At 41.2% G+C, this 12532-nt stretch overlaps 1 protein-coding gene across 8 annotated transcripts in view; it reads left to right on the top strand.

The window, feature by feature from the left end:
* The window catches only part of LOC139168063 (phospholipid scramblase 1-like), a 52155-nt gene that overhangs the window by 4697 nt on the left and 34926 nt on the right, over positions 1-12532 (top strand). For 2 of the 8 annotated variants that reach the window (XM_070753375.1, XM_070753376.1), the window contains exon 1: positions 7333-7689. The gene's annotated coding sequence lies outside the window, so the exon portion shown is untranslated. Of the gene's footprint in view, positions 1-209; positions 263-5571; positions 5676-7332; positions 7860-9025; positions 9271-12532 lie in introns of those variants that run through there. The other 6 variants (XM_070753379.1, XM_070753380.1, XM_070753383.1 and 3 more) reach the window with 5 other exon arrangements.

Genomic DNA, 12532 nt, shown 5'->3' with positions numbered 1-12532 from the left:
GCTGGGGACATCACGATCAGTGTTCCCTCTAAGGCACGCGGCCACGCGACCGCACACATAAAAACAACCCCCCACGCAGTGTTTTCCAAGGCTGCACAGAAGAGTCGGGTGTCAGGTTGGGGGAAAGCAGCAAAGAAAGTGCGGAGAAGTTTTCTGCCGGCGAAGGTTTTTCCTGCTCTGAATGTTTATTTATTTATTTATTAGATTTGTATGCCGTCCCTCTCCATAGACTCGGGCGGCTCACAACAAGAACAAGAACAATGTAAGAACAAATCTAATAATTTAAAAAACACTAAAAACCCCATTATTAAAAGCAAACAAACACACAAACATTCCATGTATAAACTGTATAGGCCCGGGGGAGATGTGTCAGTTCCCCCATGCCTGACGTCAGAGATGGGTCTTAAGAACTTTGCAAAAGGCAAGGAGGGTGGGGGCAGTTCTAATCTCCGGGGGGAGCTGGTTCCAGAGGGTCGGGGCCACCACAGAGAAGGCTCTTCTGGGTCCCGCCAAACGACATTGTTTAGTCGACGGGACCTGGAGAAGGCCAACTCTGTGGGATCTAACTAGTTGCTGGGATTCGTGCGGCAGAAGGTGGTCCCGGAGGTATTCTGGTCCGATGCCATGAAGGGCTTTATAGGTCATAACCAACACTTTGAATTGTGCCTGGAAATTGATCGGCAACCAATGCAGACTGCGGATTGTTGGAGTAACATGGGCATATCTTGGAAAGCCCATGATTGCTCTCGCAGCTGCATTCTGCACGATCTCGAGGGTGTGCTCCCTTTTCCACTGCCAGCCCGCCATGCACCTCGTGGGGGGGTGGAGGCCGAGCGCTCCACCCTGAACTTTAAAGAGAAAGGCAGAGCCAGAGAGTCTCTCCCAGCAGCCGCAACTGGGAAGCTTGGCACCGGCCCATCCATGGTGGGCAGCGGGAGGGAGGGCCATGGCTGCCTCTCCTTCTCCCACCACCTGTGTCTACCGCCAGCACCTCCTGCCAAGCCGGTGGCCATCGCCACGGGTTCCTCAGGCAGAAGCTACCGCTTCTCTCTGGGCAGCCCAGCCATGCGGCTGTAGATAGCACAGGAGTAGAAAGCTCAGAAGTTCTCCCCATGGCGGTGAGATTTTTAAGCAAAATGGATGCCGCTGCCGCCCCCTCTGGGGTCCTGCAGGCCCTGCTTCTGAATTACGATGAGAGAAAGAAAAAGGGAGAGGAAAGAGAGAGAAAAACAGAAATGAAAGTGAGAGAAACGAGAGCAAGTGGGAGGAGAAACGAGAGCAAGTGGGAGGAGAAACAAATAGGGGGAGAGGGAGAAGTACCTTGGAGAGGAAAAGAATGAGAGAAAGGGAAAGGGAAGAGAGAGAGAAGTGGAAAGAAAGAAAGAAAAGGGAAAGAGGGAAGAAAGAGAAGTAGAGAGGAAGAAAGGAGGGAGGGAAGGAGGGAAGGAGAAATGGAGGGAACAAGAAAGGGAAACAATCTACTGCGGCTTGATTTCCTGGCTCCAATCCTCTTCCCCAGGGAGGTGGAACCGATTAGGAGGTTCCGCCCCAAATGCCTGATGGACCCAGAGGGCTTTCAGAGGGTGCTTGGGGTTCTACCAGATTCACTCGTCCACAGCTCAGCAGAGTCTCTTGCTGAGGCCTGGAACAAGGCTGCAGCGGAGGCTCTTGACCGAATTGCACCTTTGCGACCTCTCTGTGACACTAGACCCCGTAGAGCTCCATGTTTCAACAAGGAGCTCTGAGAGTTGAAATGCCAGAAGAGATGTCTAGAGAAGTGATAGAGAAAGAGTAAGTCCGAATCTGATGGAACACTTGTAAGAGTTTTTATTAAGACCTACAAAGTGGCGCTCAAGGCGGCAAGATGCGCGTACCATGCCACCTTGATTGCATCAGCGGAATCCCACCCAGCTGCCCTGTTTAGGGTGACCCACTCCCTTCTAAATCAAGGGGGAGTTGGGGAGCCCTTGCAGGGCAGTGCCGAGGAATTTAACTCGTTTTTCACTGATAAAGTCGCTCGGATCCGGGCGGACCTCGACTCCAATTGTATAGCAGTATCAGCTGACAATGAGTCAGTCGAGGTGACTGGGGCTAAATGTCTTTGCCCATCCGTCTGGGAGGAGTTTGATTTGGTGACACCTGATGCAGTGGACAAGGCCATTGGAGCTGTGAGCTCCGCCACCTGTTTACTGGATCCGTGTCCCTCTTGGTTGGTTAATTACAAACTTTTCTACTTAAGAACCTGGTCACGGAACGAATTAAGTTCTTAAGTAGAGGTACCACTGTATTATGCAAGCAACCAGATTGTGGGCTCTTATGAAGCAAGTAGTATGACTCTAGAATGGTGTTTTACAGCCTTAGCAACTTTAAGATATGTGCATTCCAACTTCCAGAATTCCCAAGCCAGCACACTAGCTGAGGAATTCTAGGAGTTGAAGTCCATGCACCTTAAAGTTGTTAAGGTTAAGAAACACTGATCTAAAATATATAATATATTAGCAAGACCCTTGCAACTGCTCATGGCACTTCTAGAGGAACTTTAATGATATTCCCAAATGAAATGTCATATATCTAAATAAAAGCTATGGAAAAAACAAATTCCTTTTCTTTGGTGCCTTGATGGATATCAACATTTGAAAGAGTGGGAGATGGAAAGGAGGAAAAGGAGATAGACAGGGAGGATTGAATTTTATATCTGTAAGAAAATAATGTAAGTGTAAAAAAATCATTTTGATTAAGTATAATTCAAGCAAAAACCTGAATAATAATTCCATCATAATAGATATATATTGGCTTTAAAAAACGCTTGTGAGATTCAACAAAATATTTCAGCACTTTTCATTATTCACTACATGGGTGAATGAAATAAACTGATTCCTGTTCTTTGTGTTTGGACTGACAACTCAATGTAGCTAATAGCAAGTAGAAAAGTTCAAGATCGAAACAAATTTTGAAAGCTGTAGTTAAAAACTATATGAAGCATATTGGCAGCTCTTTTAAAGGCACTCTCATAATTGTGTCTGATGGGTCTCGTAAATGGGCCTTTGAAAGCAATGGGATCTTCAGAAGGCCCTGTACATGGGTAAAATGTTCCCGTTTCGTTCGTGCCTATTGGTCATTGGAGAGTCAGTCACAAAGGGAGTGTGAGGCTCCACCCACCTGCCCTGATGCCCCCATTTGGGTTCTTTTACCTTCTGCCCATACGCAAAGCAATCTGTAAATGCACAGAGTGAAAAAGAACCCAAATGGCGGTATCCAGGCAGGTGGGCAGAGTCTCACATTTGTCTGTCTGTCTGTCTGTCTGTCTGTCTGTCTGTCTGTCTGTCTGTCTGTCTGTCTGTCTGTCTGTCTGTCTGTCTATCTATCTATCTAGCTATCTAGCTATCTAGCTATCTATCTAGCTATCTATTGGATTTGTATGCCGCCCCTCGGGGCCTTCCTTTCACAACTGGCTCTCCGATGACCATCAGGCACAGCGGGAGCATTTTACCCCTGGGCCTATCTAATATTTCAATTCCAGATAGGTTATTTATCTGAGGTAGAAGTAGTACTTGAGACAAATCTTCCTATTTATGACAAAAGATGCTGATCTCCAAGCAAAAATAGGAACACCAAGATCTTTCATGCCCTTTGCACCAAAGCACATTGCCAAGAACTCGGTTGCCAGTTTTTCTTGCATTCTTGTGGTAACCAATTTTACACATTAATTATGATTTATTTGGCATGTCTGTGGGAAAGATGAGTTTCTTTGTTAGAGGTTTTTGATGTGAATTGAATTCTCCAGAATTCTCTTTTCCTCTACTCTTGTGTTATTGGATTTTCCTTTTGCTACATAGTAGGGACAAATTAATTTTGAAGAAATTTTGAAGAACAGCTGTAGCTTTAAATTCATGGGGAGGGACAGGCTACCCTCATTTTATTCTGATTTTTGAAGCAGTTTATTGCTACACTGCTAGATTTGGTGAGACCCTATGCTACAGAGAGTTTAGAAACTCCTATTAAAAAGTTACATCAGAAGTTCTTAGAAAGATGTATACCAAAATAAGACCCTGGGTTGACATTAAAACAACTGAATATGTATATATGGCATTGGGTTCTTTAATAGAAAATTATTTAAGGTAAAAAACACAAATTATTTTCAAGGAATTCTTTTACTGATTATATATTTATCATTTAGATCAGGGGTGTAAAACTGGCAGCCCGCAGGCTGAATACATCATGCACAGGCCATGCACTAGTTGCGGCTCTACCTGGACTGGGAGTCACTGTTCACAGTCATTCATGCCCTCATCACCTCGAGGTTCAACTACTGTAACACTTTCTACATGGGGCTACCTTTGAAAAGTGTTCGGAAACTTTAGATCGTGAAGAATGCAGCTGCGAGAGCAATCATGGGCTTTCCCAGATATGCCCATGTCACATCAACACTCTGCAGTCTGCATTGGTTGCCGATCAGTTTACGGTCACAATTCAAAATGTTGGTTATAACCTATAAAGCCCTTCATGGCATCGGACCAGAATACCTTCGGGACCGCCTTCTGCCGCACGTATCCCAGCGACCGATTAGGTCCCACGGAGTTGGCCTTCTCCGAGTCCTGTCGACAAAACAATGTCATCTGGCGGGACCCAGGGGAAGAGCCTCCTCTGTGGCCCCCCGACCCTCTGGAATAAACTCCCCCCGGAGATTAGGACTGCCCCCACCCTCCTTGCCTTTTGTAAACTTCTAAAAACCCACCTTTGCTGCCAGGCATGGGGAAATTGATTCCTCTCAGCCGCTCCGTTTTATGTATGGTTTGTTTGGCTTGTATGAGTGTTTTTAAATGGAGGGTTTTTTGCTGTTTTAATCATTGAATTTGTATTGTGTATTCTTGTTGTGAGCCACTCTGAGTCTTCGGAGAGGGGCGGCATACAAATCTAATTAATAATACTGTATTAATATTATTAATTAATATTAATATTAATATTAATATTAATATTAATATTAATATTAATATTAATATTAATATTAATATTAATATTAATATTAATATTAATATTAATATTAATATTAATATTAATATTAATATTAATATTAATATTAATATTAATATTAATATTAATATTAATATTAATATTAATATTAATATTAATATTAATATTAATATTAATAATAATAATAATAATAATAATAATAATAATAGTAATGCCCACTTCAGGTCTGTTAAGAGGAAAAATGTCACAAAACATCATGTGATTCAACGTGATGTTGGAGTTTGACATCCATGATTTAGATAGTTCTTTTATCTTTCTTAAATTATAATCTCATATAGGTAGTCCCCAATTTACAATCAAAATTGAGCTCAAAGTTTCCATTGCTATGTAAGACATTTACTAAGTGAGTTTTACTCCAGTTTAGATCTTTCCACAGTTGTTAAGTGAATGATTTCAGTTGTTAAATTAGTCACATGGTTTTTAAATAAATCTAGTTTCTCTATTAACATTGTTTGTCATAATGTCATAGAATATGACCCAGAGATGCTACAATCGTCACACTTGGCCAATAAAGAATTCTATTTCTATTGTATTCTCCAGATATGCCCAGGTAACAAATCCAGATGTGTCAGCAAAAGTGAAAGAGAAGACATCTCTATAAATGTTCTGACAGCTGGAAAAAAAATTCATTATACAAAGCATTTGTAAGCATAGTCTTCCATCTATTTCAAAATACAGTATTCTACCCTCTGTTATAATTCTTGGAAACTGTTACAACTTCAGTAATGATGTTTCTATTTCATGGCTAATAAAGAAGCCTAAAAATAAACAGCCCAACTTTTTCAACAACTACTGATTATTTTATTTCATTACATTACTTTGATCTTTGAACATTAAATAATTTGGTGCTGCTAAGGAAAGGTCTTATTCCATTTCCCCATTTCCTATCATGACAAACGAATTAGATTGGGGCCCTGCCCATGGTTTATTTAGCCAACTAAATAAATAAACGTCTAAACTCTGAGCTGTCAGAGCAACAGTGAATACCTTTCTGAGTACCAAGCACACCTGATGCCTTAAGTAAAAATAAACTGAATATACTAAATGAAGAGATTAATGAAGGGAAAAGATGGGAAGAGGCTGTGATATCAGAAAGCACCTGCCTTGGATTGAATTTCAGGCATTTCTGCATTTCTTTTATTTTTTTATTTATTTGTCAAATATGCATAGGAATTATTTTTTTGTTTTGTCAAGTATATATTGGAGATATGTAAAGATATAATAATATTCATATACATATTAGTAATAAGAAAAAATAAGAAGAAACATTAGATATACAGTAATCAGCGGTGGGCTATGAGCCGTAAGGCTAAATTGAGCTTGTTGCTGCGGCTTGTAAGTTCTTGCGGGACCAGCCCGATTTTGCTGCTGCAACTGTGGAGGTAGCAAAATTGTGCCCGGTTTTCGGTGGTTTTACCTGCGGCTCTGTGCACGATTTTGCTATCTCCACAGGTGCAGCAGCAAAATCGCGCTGCTCCCGCAAGAACTTATAAGCCGCTGCGGCGAGTGCAATTTAGCGTTCTGGCTCCTAGCCCACCGTTGGATATAATAATATTCATATGCATGGTACTAGTAGAAAAAATAAAAGAAATATTAGGACAGGGGACGGAAGGCACGCTGGTGCACTTATGCATGCCCCTTAAATATTAGTAGTTTGTATAAACATAAATAAAAGTAAGGATAAAAGAGCACAGTAGGAAAGGGACGGTAGGCACAGTGGTGTGTTTATTATTTATTATATTATTATTTATATTTATACTATATTATATTGTTATATTATGTGCACTAGTGTGCCTTTCGTTCCCTCTCCAATTGTCTTTCCTTTATCTCATATATCATATATATTTTCTTCCTTTCATATATCTTTTCTATTTTTACATTTATCTTCATATACATATTACTTCATGTCTATTCTCTTCCTATGTATTTGTGTATTGGACAAATGAATAAATAAAATAAAATAAATAAAAATAAAATATTATTGTTCCAAGATTTATCACCGAATCTCTTCTCCCCCCCCCCCAAAAATAACCCCGCTTTGGGGTGGTAGACGGAACAGGATGGAACTTTGTTATTACTTCATCCATGGCAAAGATTTGTGGACTAAGCCTACGGTTTTAGGTTGTTGATTTTACAAACAAACAACGGGCTTGGTCCCGTGACGTAGGAAACAGACCGCCCGTTTCTTTTCTAAACAACCGCAGCCCGCACCTCTCTCTCTGCCTTATCTCTCCGTCATATTAATGCTGGCAATTAAGCAGCGAGCTCCTCCCTCGCGCGCTTAACCAGAGCAGTCTCTGGCGAATGCCAAACTTGCTACGGCGGGGAATATTTCCGCCCCCACCAAATACTCTGAGCTGCACGGCCTCCTTCGGGCCTCTTGCTCCTCCCCTGCCATATTCAACTCCATTTGCTCTTTCCCTCATTCCTCGCCCTGCCCTGTTTCCTAGCAGGGCCCCTGGAGCTGGGCGGGGAGTGGCAGAAGAGCGCTCGGCCAAAGTCTCGTTTTTCTCACGGGCGGGGACAAACAAACCGATCAGCAATAACAGTAACGCGGCTGGAAGTATCGTTTGGGTTTGGGTTTGGTTTTTTTATTTTATTTGCAAAGGCGATTCCGACGCTCTTACTATAGAGTATTTACCTTGCAAGGCGTAAAATGTAAGTGTTCCTTTCGTCTGGGAACTTCAGGGATGCGGGATAAAAGGGTTTGCAAGCTCACCGTTGCTTGGCGCCACTACTTGCTTTGATTGAAAATGACAAGGTTCTTGCAAAGGAAATGGAAGGATAGTAAACAGGAAACGCCCGGAGATTCCTTGTCGTTTTCCAAGGTATTACTGATTTATTGGGGACTGTTAACGGGACCAGGGACAGTTTGATTCCACACGCACAGACGGAACTGTCAGATTATTCTTGAATTTACATCATTCAAAAGTTGGACTTGTCACCTGGCGATTTATTTTCTTCCACCAGTTTGCCCAGTACCACCCTGTTGTCTTTATCAATAACCATAGGGCAGCCCTGAAATCAGTATTCTAATATCTGTTGTAGAATCAGAAATGAGTAAGCTTTGTTGTTATCTGGTTGGGGGAGAACTTTATTGGAGACGTTTTGTTGTTATTGTCACTTATTAGTTTATGGTCCATTTCTAAGATGAAATTTATTCCCGTGTAAATGTGTTGGTATTGAAGCTTCTTCTGTGCTGTTGAGAATAGAAGAAGTTTTCTGATTGAAAGGAATTGCAATACCAAAATAAACAGCTGAAAGCTAGGAAACTATGGTTGGTTTGTATGCTGCAACAGGTGAAGCGTGTGTACACAATTTTAAAACAAAGAACAGTGGAGAAGATAAGTGTTATACTGTTGTGATTAGCTCTGGCCCAGCTCCTGCCCCAAGGAATGTGCAAGTGGATGTGGGGAAACATCCACATGCAGCAGGCCTGTTTTGCTCCCCATTGAATGTGCCGACAAAGCCTCCTCTGACCAATGAAGTGTGAGTGACAGGGAAGAGGGGAGTTTGGCAGACAGCCCAGGAGGAGATCAATCATCTGTATCATCCTTGGATTCTGAACAAGAATTAATGACACATCCACACATGCGTAGAGTGATGCATAGGAGACAACAACTGAAGGATTATTACAAGAGAAAATGAGGCCACCTGTGGTTGGGTGGAGCTGCTGTAATTAGTGCTACAGATAAAAGTGCAGCCTGGTGGTTTAGCCTCATGGCAGTTTATCTGATTCATTGTTTCGTTAAGATCATGGTTTTTGTGCTGTTCAAGATTGTGTGTGGACTCTCTGGACTTTAGAATTGGACTCAATTTCCCAGTTATTCAGTGAGCAATTGGATTGCATTTAACCTGTGCCTTGTGTGTACCAGAAAATCCCTTTGACACTTAAATTCTGTTTTCTGTTTTTCTGTTTATAAAAACTTTGGGTTTTCCTTTTATCGTGTGGTGTGTGTCTTCCTGGACTAATTACCCTGTAATTACAGGCAGTTGAAACACGCCGGCAGAACATATACACTACAGCCATTTTTAACAGGGATCCAAAGATTTCTGTAAATCACCTATCTACTCCACTGGCTTGCAAAAATATAGCTTTTTCAGAGCTAAACAATTGGGAAATCTTGATACAATCTCAATTTGCACACAGTTGGGGGGGTGTTGTAGCTGTGGTGTGTCCTGCAGTCTCAGACCACGAGGGAAAGCAGGAGGTGCTGAGCTAGCCAAGGTCAAAAGCAGGTAAACTCTACAGCATATTGTCCACTTTGTGATTTGTGACTCTGCTATTTATTATAATGTGTACTTTCTGCTCTAATTTTACCAAGTTTGGAATATATGTTGCTGTGAGCCCAACTAAGAGATAAGCCAAATAAGGCAATGCCACAAAAATGCTTAGACAAAATAATATTTAATCAATACAGATAATCTTTAAATTACTACCATTCATTCAGTCATCATTCAAAATATAAGGGCACTTACAAAGGGACTTATGACCTGTATTTGAAGCAAGCTATGATTGCAGCAGCACCCCTGGGGCCACATTAATAAAACTTGGGCACTTGGCAACGTGCCTGCCCTTATGACAAACTACAGGGATATTGCAATTGATCCACACTCCTATCTTCCTCCCCATCCTTGCCCACTCAGTCCCTTGGATGTACTTCCTCTGTGGTTTGGTTCCCTCAAGCCTTGAACTTGTTTCTTGCCCCACTGGGACCCACATCTTTGAACCTCTCATACCCCAGCATGTTTCACTTCACTTATCTCTTCTGAAGTCCCTTTTCCAAAGAGGAGCAACTGATGTGCCATACAGCCTTCCTATACAGAGGCTGGATGGTGTGATCCCAGAAGCATTCACAATTCTTGCAATTCAAAAATTGTGGCCACTTCCAAAATGGTGCCTGCTCCTGAGATTGCACTACATGGCTTATTTCAAAAGGTCATACTTGGAAATCAACTTTGAGTGGGGGGAAAGCAGCCAAACTGCAAAGTGACCTTTATACAAGAGACCCCTTTATGCCAGCAGATGCCAGTTTGGGAGTGGCCACAATGGTGAGAGAATTACAGATTCTCCATAATGATGCTTGCTTCTGGCATGACTACATCTGGCTTCTGAATAGGGGAAGGAGGAGGCCTGAGGCAGACCACTTGTTAGCTGGAGATGTGCTGCAGGGCAGCCTCCTGGGGCTTCTCTGTTCTGCCCCAGCTGAAAACACAGCAAACACACAGTTTCTTCAAACTTATTTTGATCAATAACTGACTACTAATAACTATTTTAGTAGAGGTCTCACACACAACACACACCCACAAACCTAAAGGGCAATCATTTATTGCAAAAGCCCAACTATTAATCAGTCATCGTTAACAACTGGCACAAGATCAGAGTCTTAAATCCTATAATAGCAATTAGTCTTTGATTGCTCATGAAGCTTTGCAAAATGCTTAGAAGTTGTCCTCAATAAACAAGCCAAAGCAGATAAGCAAAGCAGAGCAGACGATTTCCAGATGTGAGGTACACAATGAACAAACCAATTTCAAATGTTATTTCCTGCAGAGATTCAGCTGCCTCTGATTTCCTTAAGTAGACTAAGGGAGTGGCCAATTAGCTCAAAGTCTTACATCTGAGGAGACCTCCTCTAGAGTAACCACTGCTGCCTTTTGGCAGCTCTGTGTGCTTGTGCATTGAGAAGAGAAGAAGCCTCTTCTTCTTCATCACTACTATGAGATGCTGGAGGTTCCAAAAGCCCTGGCTGAGCCTCTGCTTCTGGCACTGAGTCCTTGACAGGCTCTTCACTGTTTGACTTGGCTGCCAGCTGCACAGGCTGCTGGCGCATCACCAAGCTGATCTCTTGAATGGCTACACTATCAGTTGCATGGCCTGCTACCAGCCACAACACTCTCACCCCTTGAGGCACCATGTTTCACTTGATGATTACAACAGAGAGAGATAGAATTAATGTTAAGTGGGTGCCTTGGTTAACAACCATCACAATGGACGCAATTGTGATAAATATCAAGGACTACTATAAATCAACTGTAAAAAATACCATACAACAAAGGCAAATCATGAAAAACATGCTTGTCCCTATACCTTGAAGGACTTTGAAGGTGATAACTAAAGTAGTTAATGACAATTTCATTTGTTATATAGATCCAGAGTTTGTTTGCTTGTTTTTGGTTACTCACTCTTATGTTCTATCTGTTTATATAATATTCATTCTAATTGTATTTTTTTTATTTTTTGAAACACAGATTTCTTATGTACTGTAATTCCAATTGGTCAACTTAGTATAATTTTTTTCCTGACATGTCCAACTCTAATTTCCATGTAACAAAATGTGCAGCTCCATGGCTTCTTTCAACAAATATTCATCTTCATGAATGACTTTATATTACCCAATATGTTTGTACCAGCATTTGAAGGTTTTAAAATTTGTTCATCTATTTTCCCAATTTCAATAAATATTCTCTTGCCCTGAAAGGTAAAGGTTTTCCCTGCCCAGTTGTCTCTGACAAGCCAGCGTTGTCCAAAGGTGCTTCCATGGTCACGTGGCCAGCATGACTATATGCTAAAGCACACAGAACAATGTTATCTTCCCACCAAAATGGTATCTAATCATATGCTAGATTGGCAGGAGCTAGGACAAATAATGGGCACTCATCCCATCATGCAATACTTGGGTCTTGACCTGCCAACCTTCTGTTCAACAGCCCAATATCTTAACTGCTAGGACAACATACCCACCGATAAACATTCTCCTAAAGCAAATAAATTAGTCACTTATTTTAAGGGTTTTTTAAAAACACCATTTGTATATAAGTTTCAATTTGCACTCAATATCTCTTGTCAAACACAATTATATTATTTTTGATATATTAATTATTCATCATTCTTTAAATACACAATCTAACACTGAAAGTATTTTGGTTTAGCCAACAGTAAACATTACCTTTGGATGAAAGTAAATTTACCTTCAAACCCTAGTCACCACACCTTATGTCATTACAGGTTCTTATAATAAGACAGGAAATTGAGTATTTGAGTTAAAACTGTGATTGAGTCTATCTCTGTGTTATGAAATTAAGAGTTTTCATCATGGCTTCTGATTGCTAGCTGATGTTCATGGATGTGCTCTGTTAGTATTCTGCCATTCTTTTCTACAAACATAGAAACATAGAAGATTGACTGCAGAAAAAGACCTGATGGTTCATTTATGTTTATCCCAGGCATGTTTAAATTCAGTTACTGTGGATTTACCAACCATGTCTGCTGGAAGTGTGTTCCAAGCATCTACTACTCTTTTAGTAAAATAATATTTTCTCACATTGCTTCTGATCTTTCCCCCAACTAACCTCGGATTGTGCCCCCTTGTTCTTGTGTTCACTTTCCTATTAAAAACACTTTCCTCCTGAACCTTACTCAACCCTTTAACATATTTAAATGTTTTGATCATATCCCCCCTTACCCTTCTGTCCTCCAGACTATACATATTGAGTTCAC

Source organism: Erythrolamprus reginae, chromosome 5 (assembly GCF_031021105.1).
Source record: "Erythrolamprus reginae isolate rEryReg1 chromosome 5, rEryReg1.hap1, whole genome shotgun sequence".
Classification (NCBI taxonomy): domain Eukaryota; kingdom Metazoa; phylum Chordata; class Lepidosauria; order Squamata; family Dipsadidae; genus Erythrolamprus; species Erythrolamprus reginae.
Note: the sequence above shows the minus strand (reverse complement) of the source record. Positions and strands in the feature narration are given on the sequence as shown.